The 21,176-nt window shown below is 46.0% G+C and overlaps 1 pseudogene; it reads left to right on the top strand.

The window, feature by feature from the left end:
- The first annotated feature begins 5,558 nt into the window (after positions 1-5,558).
- Positions 5,559-20,886, top strand: LOC138093006 (2-acylglycerol O-acyltransferase 2-like; annotated as a pseudogene).
- Positions 20,887-21,176: the final 290 nt, after the last annotated feature.

Here is a 21,176-nt window from a genome sequence, read left to right on the forward strand (position 1 = left end):
GGCTTAGTTGCCCTTTGGCACATGGAATCTTCCTGGACCAAGAATTGAACCCCTATCCCCTGCATTGGTGTGCATACTCCTAACCACTGAACCACCTGGGATGTCCTTTTTATTCTTGATTATATTACTTTTTTAAAATGTTTAGAAACCAAAATTTAATTCATTAATTAGATTTATTCTTTTTTAAAAATCTCTGTCTCATTAATATCTGATTTTTTATCTTTAATATTTTCCTCCTTGTGTTTTCTTTTGGGCTTCTTTGCTACACTTTTGCTAGATTTTAAGGCCTGAAAAATTTAACTCATCTATTCTTTCTCTTTTATTCACATACACACTTCCTCAAAATGATCTCTGAATTCAACATTCTATGAATGTAACATTCCAAGAATTACCAGAATTTTAAAAGTGAAAGTGAAGTCGCTCAGTTGTGTTGACTCTTTGCGACCCATGGACTGTAGCCCACAAAGCTCCTCCATCCATGGGATTCTCCAGGCAAGAATACTGGAGTGGGTTGCCATTTCCTTCTCCAGGGGATCTTCCCAACCCAGGGATCGAACCCAGGTCTCCCACATTGCAGGCAGATGCTTTAACCTCTGCACCACAGGGAAGCCCTTAAATACAAGAATACAATCTCTCAGAAAACCTCCTATAGAGACACAGAACTTCAGACCCTAAAACACACTTGGAAAAATAAATTGCTAATTAAACCTTGGAAATGTTTTTTTCCTTTTTAAATATTTATTTATCTATTTGGCGGCACCGAGTCCTAGTTGTAGACTCATGGGATCGTCAAACTTCTTTGTGGCATGAGAGCTTTAGTTGTCTCAAGTGAACTCCTAGTTGTGGCATGTGGGATCTAGTTCCCCAACCAGGGATGGAACCCAGGCCACCTGCTTTGGAAGCCAAGAGCCTTAGTCACTAGATCCCAGGGAAGCCTCATATCTTGGACATGTCTAAGATAGAAAAACCAGGAAGCTTGCCCTCCCAGATATTAGAACTAAATAATTAAGGGGGTGTGGCATTGGCATAGATACATAAATTGACCAATGAAAGAGAATAAAAACCCTGACATAGTCCAGGTATTGTTGAATTCTTTTATACATCAAAGGTGGCACATTATATCATTGGGGATGGGAGAGGTATTTAACAAATAGGACTGCTCAGAAAGGTCCCCAGTGTTAAAGGATAAGTGAAAACTAACTCATACTATATAATTATATAAACATCCAGATGATTAAATATTTATGTATGAAAAGCAATATTAAATTCTCAATGGAGAAGTTGTTTTTTCGGAGAAAAAAGTGTTTTGGAGTTTCTTTTTCACACTTCTTTTAATGCCATATTCTATGTTTTCATTTAAAAGGGAAATAAAGCATGAAAAAAACTTAGTATAGGGGCTCAGTATAGTAAGTTACCTGGATTGAAAAAAACTTAGTATAAGGGCTCAGTATGGGAAGTCACCTGGATTGAAACACCAAGATATTACTGTGGGCTTAAAGAAAAGAACTTAGAAAATAATTCTCAATGTCTTTTAGGTGGGTTTGGTTTAGTTGCTCAGTTGTGTCCAACTCCTTGCAACCCCAAGGACTGCAGCAAGCCACGCTTCCCCATCCATCACCAACTCATTGAGCTTGCTCAAACTTATGTCCATTGCATCAGTGATGCCATCCAACCATCTCATCCTCTGTTCTCCCCTTCTCCTTCTACCTTCAATCTTTCCTAGCATCAGGGTCTTTTCCAATGAATCGGTTCTTCACATCAAGTGGCCAAAAAAATTGGAGCTTCAGTTTCAGCATCAGTTTTTCCAATGGAGTGATTTCCTTTAGGATTGACTAGTTGGATCTTCTTGCAGTCCAAGGGACTCTCAAGAGTCTTCTTCACCACCACAGTTCAAAAGCAGCAATTCTTCGGCCCTCAGCTTTCTTTATGGCCCAACTCTCACACCCATACACTACCACTGGAAAAACCATAGCCTTGACTAGATAGACCTTTGTTAGCAAAGTAATGTTTATGCTTTTTAACATGCTGTCTAGGTTTGTTGTAGCTTTCCTTCCAAGAAGCAAGCCCCTTTTAATTTCATGGCTGCAGTCACCATCTGCAGTGATTTTGGAGCCCAAGAAAATAAAGTCTGTTACCGTTTCCATTGTATTCGCATCTATTTGCCATGAAGTGATGGGACTGGATGCCATGATTTTAATTTTTGGAATGTTGAGCTTAAGCCAGCTTTTTCACTCTCCTCCTTCACTTTCATCAAGAGGCTCTCTAGTTCCTCTTCACTTCCTGCCATGAGGATGGTATCTTCTGCATATCTAAGGTTATTAATATTTCTCCTGGCAATCTTGATTCCAGCTTGTGCTTCATCCAGTCTGGCATTTCCTATGATGTACTCTGTATATAAGTTAAATAAGCAGGGTGACAATATACAGACTTGACCTACTCCTTTCCCAATTTGGAACTAGTTGTTGTTCCGTGTCCCGTTCTAACTGTTGCTTCTTGACCTGAATACAGATTTCTCAGGAGGCAAGTATGGTATTCCCAACTCTTCAAGAATTTTCCACAGTTTGTTGTGATCCACACTGTCAAAGGCTTTAGCGTAGTCAATGAGGCAGATGTAGATGTTTTTCTGGCATTCTCTTGCTTTTTTGATGATCCAATGGATGTTGGCAATTTAATATCTGGTTCCTCTGCCTGTTCTAAATCCAGCTTGAACATCTGGAATTTCTCAGTTCATGTCCCTTTGAAGCCTGGCTTGGAGAATTTTGAGCATTACTTTGCTAGTGTGTGAGATGAGTGCAATTGTGCACATTTTCAGCATTACTTGATTTTTTTATAGCACAGTAAGCAATGTCTATGTTTGAAAAGCTGACAAATATGAGTATATTAAAATTTAAAATGGTTTGTCTTGCAGTGACACCTTAAAACAAAGCTAGATATTGAAAAAGAGATTCGCAATATGTACAGACAAACAACATATAGGGAACTAGCAAAAATTAAGGAGTTTGCACTGAGAGGAAATGCCTCCAAATAAAGACATGTTGAACGTTCATGATGAGGAAATGCAATCAAGATCCCGACTCAGTATCACTCTACACACTAATAAATAATTAGAAGTCTGTCCACACCAAGGGCCAGAAAGGATATGCATCCAAGGGATCTCATATACATTTCTGGTGAGAGTGTAAACTGGTGCTGCTGTTTTGGGAAAAGCCTGGCACTGCTCCTCCCCAGCTCATGCAGTTACATATGCTTTGACCTAGCAGTCCCTCTGGCTGTTGAGATTGTGGGAGGGAGAAAGGGTGCAGAGTCAGAAACCAGTGAGAACACTGGCGTCAGAGTCGATCGAAGAGGCTGGCTGTAGGCATGGAAAGCAACTTTCCCACGCAAGAGATATATAAATCAGCAAAAGACTCGAGCATGAACTTGTCGTAAAATGTTACTCAAATGGTCAGTAAACAAATTGAAATGTGCTCCACCTCTCAGGCTAGAAAACCACAGTAAGCACAATGAATTGTCCCCACATACTCACTACAATGGCTGAAATGTTAAGGAGGATGTGGGGCAATTGGAACTCTCGTGTGAGGTTTGTGGGTGTAAATTTGTACAATCACTTTGGGAAATATGTGGTTTTATAAAAAGAGATATGGCTGTCCTATTCCTGGGGACTCATTCAACAGAAATGTATGGAAATGTGAATCAAAGTCATGAACAGAATGCCCCTATTACTGCGTGATACATAGGAGAGTTGGGAAGTCAGTAGACCATAAGAGCTCTCATCATAAGGAGAATTCTTTTCTTTTCTTTTTTTCTTTATTGTACTATGTAAGATGATGGATAATAGTGAAATCTATTGTGGTAGTCACGTCACAACATTTGTAAATCACACCATAATACTGGATACCTTATGTTTCTACAGTAACGTATGTCAATTATTTCTCAAATAAATTTGAAAAAGAAAAACAGAAAAGAAAGCCTTCAGCTACACAATTTGCAATAGCCAGAAACAAAAACACACTAAAAATCTTCAGTAGTAAAATCCAAGAATTGTGGCTTATTCACATAGTGAAGTCCTATGTGTCAATGAGAACAAACGTACCACAAATACACACAATTTGGATGACTCTCAAAATACAATCTTGAGCCAAAAGAGTCAGTTCCAAAAGGCATACTGTGTAAGACTCACTTATTATAAAGCTCAAAGCAGAGACAAGGCTGTGTGAAGTTTGGGGAGAGGAGTGATGGACAAGGTGTTATTTGTCAGTCAGAGTGGAGATCACACAAGTATGTTCACTCTGGGACAATGCATCACTCCTACACTTAGGATTTGTGCCTTTTCCTGTATGTTTGATATATTTCAATTCAAAGTGTACATTTTAAAAGAGAGATTTAGGAGAACAGGCTGAGAGAGGGGAATGGAAAGGGAAAGAAATAGTCCAGAGTGACTCTAAGGTTTTGGTCTGAGGAACCAGGTCATTGAGTCCCCTTTCCTGAGATGACAAAGAGCAGAGGAAAAGCTGGTCTGGGCAGGAGAGGGAAGGTCAAGTTCAGTTTTATTCAGACTATGATGGAGGTGCTGAGATTACCAGAGAGGATATCAAGTACCCAACTACATAGTCAAGCCTGGAGCCCAGAGGGAAGTCAGGCTGGAGATGCAGTTTGGAAGTGTTCGTCCTATAGACAGACTCCAAGGCCATGAGTCTGGATGAGGTCTCTGCAAAGGAGGGAGGGTCCAATGGCTGAGAGGGGCAGGAGGGCCCTTAAACACTTAGCCTGGTGAAGGATAAGAACCACTGTGGATATCCAGGGGCAGCCAGAGGGGCAAGAGGGAAACCAGGAGAGTGTGGTATCCACAGATCAAATGGTTTCAAGGAGGAGGGAGGGATCAGCTGTGTCTGAGGCCACTAAGAGGTCAAGATGAGAGCTGAGAATTGACCACTGGATTCGGCAGCATGGAGACCACTGGTGAACTTGTCAAGAGCAGTTCCATGGAACAGTGACATCTGAAGTCCGGAGGAGGGGGGACAGAATGGAAGGGGAGGATATGGAATGCAGACAGGTATTCCATGAGTTGTGCTATGCAGGTGAGCTGAGGAATAGGGCACAAGATGGAGGAGATGATGGGGCCAAGAGATTTTTGACAGAAGCTATTACTGCATATTTGTGGAGGGGAACAGTGATCTGGCAAGAGAAAGAAGACAACTGTTTATCGCTGGGAAGGTATGAAGAGGACAGGATTACCCTATACTTGGTGCTTCACCTGCCAAGAAATGGGCAAGATTTTACAAAAAATGATCTGGCAGACAAAGCATTGCCTAAGGAAGCAAATGCATTTTTTCCCTCCATCTCTACCTGGGTCTAGGATAGTGGGTTCAAAGATTCTCCTAGGAAAGAGGTCCTTGCCAAGCATGGGCAGGGAGGCATTGGGGCTGGGTTGGATTGGGCACTCATCCTCCCCAGCCCCCACAAATGCTTAGATAACCTCCTGCAGAAACAAAAGCCAGCAGGTGTCTCCAACCACAGCAGAGCTCAGAGAAGGCTCAGGAGCCAGCAGAGGAGCCCGCATGGCGGAGTTTGTGCCCTTGTTTTTGCCATGGGAGCGCAGACTGCAGACCTTCGCGGTCCTGCAATATGTCTTCTGCATCATTGCCCTGAGTAAGGGGGCTGGGTTGGGGGACAGGAGACTGTGGGTTCCTGTCATTCCAGGTACACACAGTGTATTGATGGCACAAAGATGTAGGTCCTGAGGGGACTGCTGAGGCTACTGGCCCTCCTGGAGGCCTCTGCAGGGGATGGGAATTTGTTGGGTCTGGGGTGTAGAAGCCCTCACCTGTGACTTTGGGCAGGGTTCTTAGCCCTCCTGGGCTGTGGGTTCCACCTGAATACCAGGACAGGGACCCACCTCAAGATGCTTGGTGCTGTGAGGAAGGAATCAGTGATTCTGGGACATTTGGGCTGCTCAGACTGCTCAGACAGGATTGAGTTCTTGCTTTTCATTCAGAGAAGAGAAGACTGACTCTGGTGGGTGGGGAAAGAGAGGGGAATAGGGATGAACAGGAAGGGGAGTGAGGCAGGGGCCCATAGGGAATGGGCGAATGAGAAGCACAGCTGGGTCAGGCTCTGGCTGGGCAACTGACTGGCTGTGGGACCCTGGAGGACCCATGCCAAGCCTCCCCGTGCCTCCATCTCATCATCTGCAGCATGGGCCCAAGGATGCTGACCTTATCAGGGAGGGGCTGTGGCCTGGCCCCGGGTAGGGAGCCCAGAGGGTATGTGGGATCTAGTACCCAACCTACTCCCACAGTGAACATATCCATTATGACAGGAAGGCTTCAAACATGCCAAGTTCAGCTCTGCTGAAGAGAGCATTTTTGAGGAGGGCCCAGGATTGAGGACTGGGAAAGGAAAGTGACTAGAAGTGTGTGAGATTCTTCATCTCCCCTGCTGGCACCAGACTGGGTAGAAACTGCTCCCCCTGTAATTGCTGGTGTTCGGCCTGTACACAGATGCCACTGCTGTGCTAAGTCACTTCAGTCCTATCCAACTCTCTGTGACCCCATGGACTGTAGCCCGCCAGACTCCTCTGTCCATGGGATTTTCCAGGTAAGAATACTAAAGTGGGTTGCCATGTCCTTTTCCAGGGGATCTTCCTGACCCGGGGATTGAACCTACATCTCTTTGGGCTCCTGCATTGCAGGCAGATTCTTTACCACCGGTGCCACCTGGAAAGCCATCTATCCTAGTGTTAAACTATGGACATACTCTGTACAGACTACTCTACAGCCATTTCACACATTCACACACAAACTCACACACACACAGGCACCACAAACCCAGCACACATACCACACACATATACCAGGTGGTCCCTTAGAACCTCCTCCAACTTAAGCAGCTAAAATTTTCATCCCAAGTAAAGCCCCCCAGTTTCCTGCTCCCTGCATCCCTGACGATTGACTTGTGTCTCTGTCTTAAGAGTCATGGTGCTCAGTCACTCAGTCATGTCTGATTCTTTGTGATCCCTTTGGACCATAAGCCACCAGGCTCCTCTGTCCATGGGATTTTTCAGGCAAGAATATTGGGGTGGGTTGCCATTTCCTCCTCCGGAGGATCTTGCCAATCCAGGGATCAAATCCTGGTTTCCTGTGTCTCCGGCATTGCGGGTGGATTCTTTATCCACTGAGTTATCAGGGAAGCCCCTAAGGATCATTAGACATTTTAAATATCCTTGATTGCCCTCATTACACAGATGAGCAGAGAAGCTGAGTGCCTAGATATCCAAGACTGTAAGTCTGGGCCCCTCTGCTTCCAAAGAAAGAAAGGGAAGGAGGCAGAGGGAGGAGAAAGGGCTGAGGGTGTGGGAGGAGGTGTGGAGCATGGGGAGGAGGGTTACCCTAGGGCAGGGGACAAGTCCCTTGGCTCCTGGATGAAAGGCACTGGGGGTCCAGAACCAGGAAGACTGACACCTGGGGATCATGGGGATGAGGGACAACTTTCTCATCTGGCCTTGGGGGAGCTTTGTGAGCAGGAGTGTGTCCGACTAGCTGTGCCCACCCCCAGCCCAGCCCGGGACCTGGGAGTATCAGGAACAGCGCAGGGAGGTCAAGTATCCCTGGACCTGGAACTAGAGCGAGAGAAGCTGAGAAAGAGGACGTGAGCCCACCAATGTCAGGAGCATGTACCTTGTCCCTTATCCTGGGGACAAAGAGGACCTCCAGGAGGCTTTAGGTATGGAAGGGACAAGGTTCAGTCTTTGGGTACAGGTCTCTGTGGCTGCATTTGGGGTTTCTACTCTGTCGACGGTTTAGGGAGTAGAATGATGATGGCAAGGAGTAAGTAACCACAGTCTACATGAGAGGTCACCAAATTATGCCCCATGAACCAAACCCAGGTGACTGGTTATTTTTGTATTTGCACAGCCCATGAGCTAAGAATGGTTTTTACATTTTACATGATCTTGTGTCTATGTAATATCCTCCAAGTTGCCTTTTGAGCTGAGTGGCAAAGTCCAAAATATTTACAATCTGTCCCTTTAGGTAAATGATTGCCTCCCCTGGTCTAGGGAGGCTGAGGGTAGGTGGAAAGAAGGTACCTCTTTCCAGACATAGTAGGAGATGGATCTTCTGGGAAGGATTTAAAGGCTGACAGGAGATTAAGGGCTTTCAGTGGGGGAGTGAACCCCATACTTCCATTGGACAGCTGGTTAACACTGGATGTAAAATATGCATTTGTGGGAGGGGCAAAGAAGTGGCCAGAGAGGTCAATTAGGGCCTGTCACGGTGACCTCAGGGCATAGGTACCAATAGTTTCCAATGGGTTACTTGTTCACTCTGCTTCCTTTCCTCTCCTCTGTAACTCTCACACCTCACACAGGAAGGTAAGTTCCATTCAAACAGTTGGGCTTGTTCTCAGCTGTGTTTCCAGATCCTAGAAGGGTTGAAGTCAATGAATGTTTGTTGAATGAATGAATGTTGGGAGCATGATGGAGCCAAAATAGTAGAAATGAATGCCAGGTCCCATCCTACTAGCTTGCTCTCTGAGCTTAGGCAATTTGCATACCCTCTCTGGGCTTGGTAAAGTGGGGTGATACATTTTCCCACTTGATATTATGAGGTGAAAGAAGTCTCTTTCCTAAGTGACTGAAAAGACTCCCAAGCTTGGGTTTGGGATAAGGGGGATGGTGAAGTGCAGGGAAGTCTTTCTGGTCAAGTATAAATGACCAAAATGTGTGTGTGTGTGTTTTTTTTTTCTGGTTAAAGCTAATATTTGCTGTTGTAACACATTCAAACAAAATGTGTTTCCAAAGTGAAAGATGTCCCCTAAATCCAACCCTCTGGGGAGCCACTAATAACAACTTGATTTGATTCTCTAGAACTGGCTTTCTGAAAGAGGGAAAAACCAAAACAGATTTTTAATTTTGTCCCAGGGCAGAGATCTAACTGGGTCATTGTTTTCTTCAAATTAAACATTTGTAGTAAAATAAATAAATAAATAATTTTACTTAGTTAATTTATTTTAATTGGAGGCTAGTTTACAGTATTGTGGTGGTTTTTGCCATACATCAACATGAATCAGCCATGGGTGCACATGTGTCCCCCCATCCTGAACCTCTCTCCCACCTCCCTCCCCATCCCATCCCTCTGGGTTGTCCCACAGTGTCCGCCTTGAGTGCCCTGCTTCATGCATCAAACTTGCACTGGTCATCTGTTTTACATGTGGTAATATATGTGTTTCAATGTTATTCTCTCAAATCATCCCACCCTCGCCTTCTCCCACAGAATTCAAAAGTTCTTTACATCTGTGTTTCTTTTGCTGTCTTGCATATAGGGTCATCGTTACCGTCTTCCTAAATTCCATATATATGCGTTCATATACTGTATTGGTGTTTTTCTTTCTAACTTACTTTTCATTGTATAATAGGCTCCAATTTCATCCACCTTAGTTGAACTGACTCAAATGTGTTCTTTTTAATAGCTGAGTAATATTTCATTGTGTATATGTACCACAGCTTCCTTATCCATTCATCTTCCAATGGATATCTAGGCAGCTTCCATGTCCTAGCTATTGTAAACAATGCTGCAATGAACTTTGGGGTACATGTGTCTCTTTCAACTCAGTAAATAAAATTGAAGTTAAATCCTGACCATCTTTCCCAGTGGCATCCTTTCTCCATCCCCTGGATTTGAGACAGTCAGCTCCGGAGGGCAGGCATGGCTGTACCACCAGCACGTGGCACATCACAAGTGCTCTGTGGGAAGTGAACTTCTGCGAGCCTCAACTTACTTTATCCAGATTCTGTACTTTACTACTGTTCAGACTGAGTCCAGAGTGCCTTCCCCCTGGAAGCATGCTGGGAAAGAGCCCGGCTACACTTCTTCCAAAAGGAATAGAAATGGAAGCTGACCTTCTTAAGGAATTTGATTGCATGGTGTCAGGAGGAGAGAATGGGGTCTGGAAGGGGCAATATTCCCTGGAAATTAGGCTCCATTGGTATCATAGCACCTGACTCTTGAGATGAAACCAGGTTAGCCTGTGGTAGGGACTGAGAATCAAGGATCAGATGGAAATTCCTCATCAGGCCCAGTCCTAGTCCTGCTGCACCCCCAACCTACAGTCCAGTCAGGTGTTGGCCTCTTCAACCTTCCTTCAGTAGGAAAGGGCATGGCAGGCAGCGGAAACTGCATGAGCGAAAGCTAAGAGGTTGAAGGAGCTCAGGCAGTCGGAGGAGCACTGAGCCGCTTAGCGTAGCTGAAGCTACGGGGCCTGTGCATGAGGTAGGCTGGAGCAAGTTTCTTGAGGAGCCTGAATGTCAGGCTGAGTTGCTTGCGCTGTGCCTCAAAGTCATGAGAAGTTTAAGTAGAGCGAGGAATCTAGTGGGATTTATCTACGGAAAGATGGACAGCGAGTATACAGAAGGAGGGCTGGGCAGAAAGAATGTCTCCATTTCTCTGAGGTCTCAAAGAATGATAACTGGAAACAATTTATGCAGTCACTGGGCTCCTGGGAATTTATTGAGCACTGAGGAAAGAAAGACTTCTTAACAGACAGGGAGGGAAAGGGAAGGGAAAACCAGAGTGAATGAGGCAGCGTGGCACAGTGGGAACAAGTGAGTTTGGAGTTAGTCCTGGTGTCAAATCCAGGGTCCCAGTGTGGCACATTCTTAACTGCATTTTCTCCTCCTTGGAGTACTGGGGAGGCTGACCTGTTCCCCCTGGGGTGAGGGCTGGACAGGACAGCGCTGCTAGTGCTGGGCATACGGGGAGAGTGCATCCTTCACCCTGGCCATTAGTGCCCACTAATGCTCCTGCTTCCCTTCCCAGCCTTTATCTGCTATGTGGTTTTCATAGGCCTCCTGTTCACAAGATTCTGGATCTTCACTATCCTGCATGCCACCTGGTGGTACCTGGACCGAAACTCTCCACTGCACAGAGGCAGGCACATCCAGGCCTTCAGGTCCTGGATCTTAGGGAAGTACGTAAAAGACTATTTCCCCACCTTGGTGAGTAATGGAGCTATCTGGGTAGTGGCCAGGACTGTAGTGCCCCATGTGTCCATGGGGAAGTGTGATCCTGTGTGCAGTGAGTAGGGTAATGGGCTGGGAGAGACGAACCAGGCTTCCACCACTACGTGGCCTGGAAGAGAGTCCAGCCTCTGTCTGCCCATGGTTTTCCATCTGCAGAGATGTAGGACCGATATGAGGATTGATAAGTGAACAGGATTTGAAGGAGTCTTGTGGGCCATCTAGTGTGACACACATATGTAACTTACCTGCACCTCTCAGCAGCCATGCTTGAGGGTGCAGGTAATAAAGTCATGTCCTTAGAGACCTTCTGGCCTTACAGTTCATCATATAAGGAGACAAGCACCCAGGAGAGAGGAAGGTGTGACCAAGGTCAGGTCTTTTACTAGTTTTACAATTAGTGCCTTTCTGGGTAGAAAGCAAAACAGAGAGCCCTGAACTGGTTCTCAGGTTCTATCCTGTTGCATCTGGGTATGGTATGCGTTCTTGGAAAGCCTTTCCTGTTCTGATCTCAGTTTCTCCATGTATCCCCTAAGCAGTCTGCTCCCTCCTACTCTGAGTGCCTCTGGTTCTCTGACTCAGGGCTCCTCATGGCCATTGTGAAGTCCTGACCATGGACCCAAAGATCAGTCCTGATGGAAGAAAACATTGATTTGACCTACTCCATTCTGCTCTTTCCTTTATCACAGAGAGAATAAACTCAGTTTGTAATCAGAGAGGAAAGGATGGCTCGTTTACCAGATAGGGTAGGAAAGGCAGAAGGGAAACAGTGCCAGGCCAGGGCAGGCAGCTGTCCTCTGCACACAAGAGAGAAGAAATATATGGAGTATATTCTTTGGGCCTGGGCAGAAAAAGTTCTAATACCATGTGTGCAACCTACCTACTGCACACCTTACTGAGTATAATAAAATAGCCTTTCTGAGCCTCCATTTCTTCATATGTAGAGATGATACAGCATACATCATTGGGTTGTGTGGATTCCATGAGACATCAGGCCATCCTGGAGACCTCAGGACAGTATCTGGCTTTCTTTACAACCGGAGTTACTGTCAAATGCATGACTGGGGAAAAAAAATGATGCTGAGCAATTCTGTGCCTGTCCTTTGCACCCCCTTTCTGCTCCTTCCTTCGTGAGGTTCCAAGGGGATTTCTCAGCCCTAAAACTATTGACAGTGGTGGGACATCGAACTTGATTTGCAGAAATTCCACCTACACAGTGTTCAGGATTGTTGCCCCCTGGAGTCTTCAGGCATCGCCATATCCACTGGAGGGGCAAGAGCACAAAGTAGCCAGCAGAGAGAGAGATAACATGCACTTTGCCTCACCTGGCCTGGGCTGGGGGCCTGCAAGAGTGGGGATTTGACCTGCAGATTTTAGACCTAACCACCTCCTGGTAGCTCAGACAGTAAAGCATCTGCCTACAATGCAGGAGATCAGGGTTCAATCCCTGGGTCGGGAAGATCCCCTGGAGAAGGAAATGGCAACCCACTCCAGTATTCTTGCCTGTAAAATCCCGTGGACTGAGGAGCCTAGTAGGCTACAGTCCATGGGGTCGCAAAGAGTCGGTCACGACTGAGCGACTTCACTTCTTCACCTCCCAGGAGACCCTTCAACATGCCCACACATATTTATAGTACAGGTCCTTCAGGGATCTTGGGGAGGACAACATGTTCGTGGTCCCAGGTAGGGAGCCCCTCTCTGTTGGTGCTCCCCTGCATTCATAAGCCTCTGCACTCTGTGTCAAATGAGCATGTATTTCTGAACTTCCTTCAGTTCTGACTGATTTAATACCTACAGTCTATTGGTAGAGTTATAAGTAAATTTAGAAAACTATTTTAGAGTACTGGATCTTTCTAAGTGTAGCCTATGGCCTTCCTAAAAAGTCTTTTGGCATTGCCATATCCACAGGAGGGGCAGTAGCACCAAATGGCCAGCAGAGAGAAAGCTAATGGTGGAGAATCAGGCAGTGTTTCCCCTAGGACAAGTTGCCTCCACCTCATGCTGATGATAAGTCCAGGAGCTAGGTTTCTTTGTGAAGATTTCATTATCCTGGAGCAGCAGTGTCTACACAGGCCAAGGCCTGAGCAGGGGTGCAGTGCTGTGGGCAGGCTGTGACCTGGTGTCAGGAAGAGCTGCAGACTTGGCAAGACAGCTCCCTGACCTTCCCCACCCACATCTGCGGGCATCACTAGAGACTTCATGCCCTTCCTCCCAGCCCCTACCTTCAGCACCCTGAGGTCTCTTACACTGAGTCACAGCAACTCAGGGGTCCAGCCCTCCATCTGGGATAGAACCCCAGCTACCACAGTCCTTGGAGAGATGCTCACTCTCCTGTGATGGCTCCTTCATCCTGGGTGGGCTCTGCCTGGGACAAGGTCTCTCTTCACATAGGACAGAGGCTTGTGTCCCTGTCACCCTGCCAGGCGTCCTACCTCTGCCTTGGGCAGGAGGCCTTCCTTCCCAGGTGGGCTGAATCGGCTTCATCCATTCATGAGTCTGCTCCCTCTCCCTCTTCATTCCACAGTCTCCCAGAGCATCTCTTCTGCTCCAGGCCTGCAGTGGGGACAAGGCATCTCTAATCTCAGGACACTCACATGAGGGTCTGATAGCACTTGGGCACAGGGGAGACATAGAAGAGGTCAGCACAGAAAGTCAGAACAGAGACCAGGGAGGACATGACGTGCAGCCCCGATTCACCAGGCTGCCGTCCCTGCAGCTGGTCAAGACTGCCGAGCTGGACCCCTCCCGGAACTACTTCACTGCCTACCACCCCCACAGGATCATGGGCATTGGAACTGTTACCAACCTGTGCACTGAGGGCACAGGCTTCTCCTTGATCTTCCCTGGTATCCGCCCACATCTTATGACATTGAACATGTTTTTCCAGGTCCTCTTGGTCAGGGATTACATCATGTTAGGGGGTAAGTCTTCCAACCATTGGATTGCCCAGGTATATGAGAGCTGGAGACATGAGGGGGGTTTTTAGGAAGGGCTGCCAACAATCAGAACTTTCTCTAAGAGTATGTATATTAGAAAAGGAGGTTAGATATAAGGAAGCACTTCCCACAGTTCTATGCCCAGCAATGAGCTCGATGAGGGGTTGTGTGGAGAGAAAGGACTCTGTCCCAGTCCTCAGGGAGCTCCCACCTGGGAGAGGGGAGCCCAGGGTACACTACCCCCACCCCCACAGTTCCTGCCCCCTTTATCCTGTATCTAACCACCATCCTCTCTCCCCAGGGCTGGTCTCAGTAGACAGGGAGAGTGTTGCTCACTTTCTGAGCAGGGAAGGAGGCAGTAACCTGCTGTCCACCGTTGTTGGGGACGTCCAGGTGTCACTGGATGCCAGGCTGTGGAACCACAAGGGCTTTATCAGGCTCACCCTGATGCATGGGTATCAGGGAGAGGGCTCTTAGTCCAGCTGGAGATTGACAAAGATTGTATTTTGCTGGAAAGACTGAGAGATGAATGTAAATCCTATTTTGGCAAGAGATGCTCAGTCCATTCACAGTGAAGATTCTATCTTGGTTATAGATGTACTGTGCTGTGCTATGCTTTGTCACTCAGTAGTGTCCAATTCTTTGTGAACCTATGGACTGTAGCCCACCAGGCTCCTCTCTGCATGGAAATTCTCCAGGCAAAAATACTGGAGTTGGTTGCCTTGCCCTCCTCCAGGGGATCTGCCCAACCCAGGGATCAAACCCACATCTCCCACATTGCAGGCATTCTTTGCTATCTGAGCCACCGAGCCCTAGATGTATTGTGTCATGCCCAAATACCCAGAGAAGATTCTAGAAGGGAGACTTGGTGATCAAAGAGACTAGATGTGAAGGGTCATAATGCCCACAGTTGGCATCAGATCTGAGACCTAAGGCTTCTGTGAGAATGGAGCTTATGAGGTAGCTTAAAGCTGTTCTCTTACCCTGAAGCACTCTTTAAGAATATAAGCTAGCTGGGGCAGAAGAGATTTTTAAAGAAAGTTTGCAGATGTTTTAAATCAGAGAGAACTGTCTGCAGCATTCTGGTCTCCCTGTCATGGTATAATGGGAAGGTGATGGCCCCAAGAGGAGGCAGTAACTGCTTGAGTCATAAAGCAAGGCTGTGGCAGGTCTGAGAGACACCCGAGGCCTCCTACTTTTGGTCCATGACTCTGTCCTCTGCTCCAGCTCCCACTCACTATGTCCCTGCAGGAAGCTAGTGACCAGCTTGTGCCTTCTTGCCCCTCCACATGCCCTGTCTCTTGTCTCCCTCCAGAGCAGCTCTGGTGCTGATCTTCTCCTTTGGAGAGAATGACATGTTTGACCAGACTGAGAACTCCCCTGGCTCCTGGTTGCGCTGGTTCTGGGAACAAAATTCTGAAGATTGTGGGAGCTTCCATTCCACTCTTTTATGGCTGTGGTGTTTTCCAATACACTTTTGGTCTTAATCCATACTGCCAGCCCATCAATGCTGTGGGTAAGCCAAAATCCAGGCTGGGAGGCGTTGGGTTACAGGGCAAGGGACTTGGGCTTGGGCTGAAGGGGAATGGAAATGGGCCAGACACATCGTTGTCCTCCTGGAGTTCAGGTTCTATTACTGGGAGATGGACATATAGGCAAGTAACCCAGATGCAAGGCTGCTAGGAGACAGTGTGAGGAACTCCGCCCGTGGCAAAGGTCATGAAGAAGGAGTCTTCGGCATATGCAAAGGCCGGATCGAGCCTCAGGAAACCCCCTGTTCCCGAGCATCTACCCCCAAAACCAGAGTCTGTCTACTTTAATGCTTCATGCTCTCATCTACACCTCTGACTTTACGGGGGGCTGTCCCCCACCACCTCTCTTGGAGAAGGAGTTAACCTACAGCTCCAGTTAATAAAAATTCCTGGGAATGACAAGAGTATTTCAACTTAAAAACTCCTCTGAAGGTTATCTAGCCTGCCTGAACAGGTTAGTCCAGCCACATGTGATTGTTTATGGCCTCCCAACCATGAGAGGCATGAGATGTTTTAAACTTTCTAAAGGCAGATTCTTTTAGGAAGTTAAAAATTATTAGTATAGTGGGTTGACTAGGAATTATATTGGTGAAGGCTTTTTCATTTATTGGGCCAATGTTTGCTGCTAAATCTCCATATTCCCTGCCCTTATAATGAATATAACTAGCATATAGGAGAAATAAGTATTAACCTTTAAGATTAATCATGTTAATGAATCAAGGCAAATCGGAAGTGGTCAAACAAGAGATGGCAAGGGTGAACATTGACATTCTAGGAATCAGCGAACTAAAATGGACTGGAATGGGTGAATTTAACTCAGATGACCATTATATCTACTACTGCAGGCAGGAATCCCTCAGAAGAAATGGAGTAGCCATCATGGTCAACAAAAGAGTCCAAAATGCAGTACTTGGATGCAATCTCAAAAACGACAGAATGATCTCTGTTTGTCTCCAAGGCAAACCATTCAATATCACAGTTATCCAAGTCTATGCCCCAACCAGTAATGCTGAAGAAGCTGACGCTGAACGGTTTTATGAAGACCTACAAGACCTTTTAGAACTAACACCCCAAAAAAGATGTCCTTTTCATTATAGGGGACGGGAATGCAAAAGTAGGAAGTCAAAAAACATCTGGAGTAACAGGCAAATTTGGCCTTGGAATGAAGAATGAAGCAGGGCAAAGACTAGTAGAGTTTTGCCAAGAAAATGCACTGGTCATAGCAAACACCCTCTTCCAACAACACAGGAGAAGACTCTACACATGGACATCACCAGATGGTCAACACCGAAATAAGACTGATTATATTCTATGCAGCCAAAGATGGAGAAGCTCTATACAGTCAACAAAAACAAGACCAGGAGCTGACTGTGGCTCAGATCATGAACTCCTTATTACCAAATTCAGACTGAAATTGAAGAAAGCAGGGAAAACCTCTAGACCATTCAGATATGACCTAAATCAAATCCTTTATGATTATACAGTGGAAGTGAGAAATAGATTTAAGGGCCTAGATCTGATAGATAGAGTGCCTGATGAACTATGGAATGAGGTTCATCACATTGTACAAGAGACAGGGATCAAGACCATTCCCATGGAAAAGAAATGCAAAAAGGCAAAATGGCTCTCTGGGGAGGACTTACAAATAGCTTGAAAAGAAGAAAGGCAAAAAGCAAAAGAGAAAAGGAAAGGTATAAGCATCTGAATGCAGAGTTCCAAAGAATAGCAAGAAGAGATAAGAAAGCCTTCCTCAGTGATCAATGCAAAGAAATAGAGGAAAACAACAGAATGGGAAAGACTAGAGATCTCTTCAAGAAAATTAGAGATAACAAGGGAACATTTCATGCAAAGATGGGCTCGATAAAGGACAGAAATGGTATGGACCTAACAGAAGCAGAAGATATTAAGAAGAGGTGGCAAGAATACATGGAAGAACTGTACAAAAAAGATCTTCATGACCCAGATAACCATGATGATGTGATCACTCATCTAGAGCCAGACATCTTGGAAAGTGAAGTCAAATGGGCCTTAGAAAGCATCACTATGAACAAAGCTAGTGGAGGTGATGGAATTCCAGTTGAGCTGTTTCAAATCCTGAAAGATGATGCTGTGAAAGTGCTGCACTCAATATGCCAGCAAATTTGGAAAACTCAGCAGTGGCCACAGGACTAGAAAAGGTCAGTTTTCATTCCAATTTCAAAGAAAGGCAATGCCAGAGAATGCTCAAACTACCCCACAATTGCACTCATCTTACATGCTAGTAAAGTAATGCTCAAAATTCTCCAAGCCAGGCTTCAGCAATACGTGAACTGTGAACTCCCTGATGTTCAAGCTGGTTTTAGAAAAGGCAGAGGAACCAGAGATGAAATTGCCAACATCCACTGGATCGTGGAAAAAGCAAGAGAGTTCCAGAAAAACATCTGTTTCTGCTTTATTAACTATGCCAAAGCCTTTGACTGTGTGGATCACAATAAACTGTGGGAAATTCTGAAAGAGATGGGAATACCAGACCAATACCTAACCTGCCTCTTGAGAAATCTGTATGCAGGTCAGGAAGCAACAGTTAGAAGTGGACATGGAACACAGACTGGTTCCAAATAGGAAAAGGAGTACGTCAAGGCTGTATATTGTCACCCTGCTTATTTAACTTATATGCAGAGTACATCATGAGAAAATGGTGATTGCAGCCATGAAATTAAAAGACGCTTACTCCTTGGAAGAAAAGTTATGACCAACCTAGAGAGTATATTCAAAACCAGAGACATTACTTTGCCAACTAAGGTCCGTCTAGTCAAGGCTATGGTTTTTCCTGTGGTCATGTATGGATGTGAGAGTTGGACTGTGAAGAAGGCTGAGCACCAAAGAATTGATGCATTTGAACTGTGGTGTTGGAGAAGACTCTTGAGAGTCCCTTGGACTGCAAGGAGATCCAACCAGTCCATTCTGAAGGAGATCAACCCTGGGATTTCTTTGGAAGGACTGATGCTAAAGCTGAAACTCCAGTACTTTGGCCACCTCATGAGAAGAGTTGACTCATTGGAAAAAACTCTGATGCTGGGAGGGATTGGGGGCAGGAGGATAAGGGGACAACCAAGGATGAAATGGCTGGATGGCATCACAGACTCAATGGACGTGAGTCTGAGTGAACTCCGGGACATGGTGATGAACAGGGAGGCCTGGCGTGTTGCGATTCATGCGGTCACAAAGAGTCGGACATGACTGAGTGACCGAACTGAACTGAACTGAACCTTAGGCTAAGTAAATTCCTTTCTTAATTGTAACCCACTACACCCTCACCCTATAGGAATGCTACTTTATTTGGTACCTTCAGAGGGTGGCACCTGGTTTAAGAAAAAATCACCCCTGGAAAAAATAAGTTTTCTGGTTGACTGACCGTTATCAGAAAGAAAGGGTCATAAAATGTTAGCAGGCCTCATGACCAGAAGATGATGTAAAGCCCCTAAGACCTTTGTATACATTTGTATAAAGCACCTGATTTTGATAAGGGTCAGGTCTGCTGACCCCGCGTGACTCTGTATTCATCCCTATGTATAACAAAAAGTATATAAGCAGATGAAAAATAAAGAAAGGGGACCAGTTCCTGGAAAGACTGGTTTCTGCCATGTGGTCTTTACTCATTCGCTCCGTTTTTCTGGCTGAATTCCCTTCTGGAGCATGGAGGCTCGCCATGTGTACTTGCTTGCCCCGGCTTCTAAGACCCACACGAGAGGGAGCCCAAGGCGGGGCACCCTCCGCTATTCAAGCAGGTGCCGGTGGCCTACGTAGATGGTGCAAATTCCTTGTCTTGGAGTTTTATTGGTATTCCACGTAAACCAAGTTATTCAGCATCCTTTTCTCCACTAGTATTTTCCTACTACACTATTTCTTTCTAATCTCCCTCCATATCTTTAATTAAGCAATTAATTCCTAGAACGCTGACTCCATCCCCACTTCAAATTATTACTGGGAAATGGACATATAGGCAAGTAACCCAGATGCAAGGCATCTGAGATGAGAAGAGTAACAGGGGCATAAAGACCAGTTGCCATTACTGATAACTGAGCACCTACTGTGCCAGGCACTGTATTGGCTACTTATATGCGGCTTCTCAGTTGTCCCTACAACCTTGGAAGCAAAAACTATCATCCTCATTTTATTGATCACAAAATGAGACCTATCGAAGGTAAATCATTTCCAAAAGATGACCCTGCATTTGAGTAACACAACTGAGATTTGAGTCAGGATCTACTTGACTTTTACTATGCCAGAGGAAGGAGTTTTTACTTCTGAGAAGACAATCTCCAAAAGGCTTATTGGGGAAGATGGATATAGGGATGTGCACTCCAGGTCTGTTAGAACTGTGTGTAATAGCCATCATCAGGCTACAAAGGAGAGCCTGAAGAAATTTCCTATAAATAATGGGCATGGGCTTTAGTGCATGGATATGGTCATCTCATTTGCTCTCCTCTTGGATTCCAAATATCTTCCAATGGCAAAGCTTGTAATGAGAAGTCTGTTTATCTCCATTCACCCAGTTACCTTTAGTTGAGTCCAGGCAGTCAAGAGTTTCCCTGGATTTGGGGGTAATATTTTCAGGAATGTTATAGGGCTGCTGCCTCCAGATGACTTTGAAGAAAAGACATGACAGCTGCTTTCTGAGCCAGATAGAACCAGAGGAAGGAAATTGATAGGGCCTCCTATTTCCTCCTTAGAATGGGGGGCACTGCCCTCTAGCATAGCAAGAGAGAGGGAAGTAGGGTGCTTGGGGTGTGGCCCACCGCCTCCCAGACATTTGGGTGTGTCCAATCATGGCATCTGAGACTCCCACGTCCACGTGTCCTTGAGACTAAGAGCACATTCCCAGGGCTTACAACCTGACACTGATTCTGCCTAGCTATGTGACATTAAACAAGTTACTTAAGCTCCCTGAGGTGAGTTTAACACCTCAGCTGTCAAAAAGGAATAAAGCAAATTCTATCTTTGGAGGATTTCTAGGAGGATAAAAAGAGATCATGCATTAAAGTATCTAACACATTGCCTAGCAGGAGGTCATGCAGCCTGTGGCATTTTATCATCAGAGCTTGGAGTTGCCCTAATATCTAGATTAGGTCACCCAAAATACAATTGGAAGGGAGGCAGTACAGGCACCTTCCAGCAGGTGTGACCTCTGGCATGGAGTCCTGGCCCATAGGATCCTGGGACTCCAGTGGTTCCTGCTCTGGGCCATCACTCTCCTCTGTGTCTTGCAGTGGGGAAGCCCATTGAGGTACAGAAGACACCACATCCCTCCCAGGAGGAGGTGGACAGGCTGCACCAGCGCTACATGAATGAGCTGGAAAACCTCTTCGAAGCCCACAGGCTCCAGTACAATGTTCCCAGAAACCAACACTTGGAGCTCTGCTGAGCAGAGATGCTGCCCCAAAGGGCAGGGCTGGATTGGGGAGGATGGAGGGAAGGTGTTGTGATCCCAGAAGGCTTCCTGGAAGTGTCTGTTGAACACATCTCCAGAGCCTTCACTGACTCCTGCAGCTCCACCCCATGCCAGGCTCCAGGTCACACTTGGCTCCATGGCAGAGGAAGCCAGACTCTGGCATCAGGGATTTGCTCTCCTGCACTGACTCCTCTGTAATGGGCCCTCTCCTTGGTTCTGCCCACCTGTGAAGTGGGAGAGATACTAGGAGAGGATGATGTCTG

Source organism: Capricornis sumatraensis, chromosome 16 (assembly GCF_032405125.1).
Source record: "Capricornis sumatraensis isolate serow.1 chromosome 16, serow.2, whole genome shotgun sequence".
In the NCBI taxonomy this organism is placed as follows: Eukaryota; Metazoa; Chordata; class Mammalia; order Artiodactyla; family Bovidae; genus Capricornis; species Capricornis sumatraensis.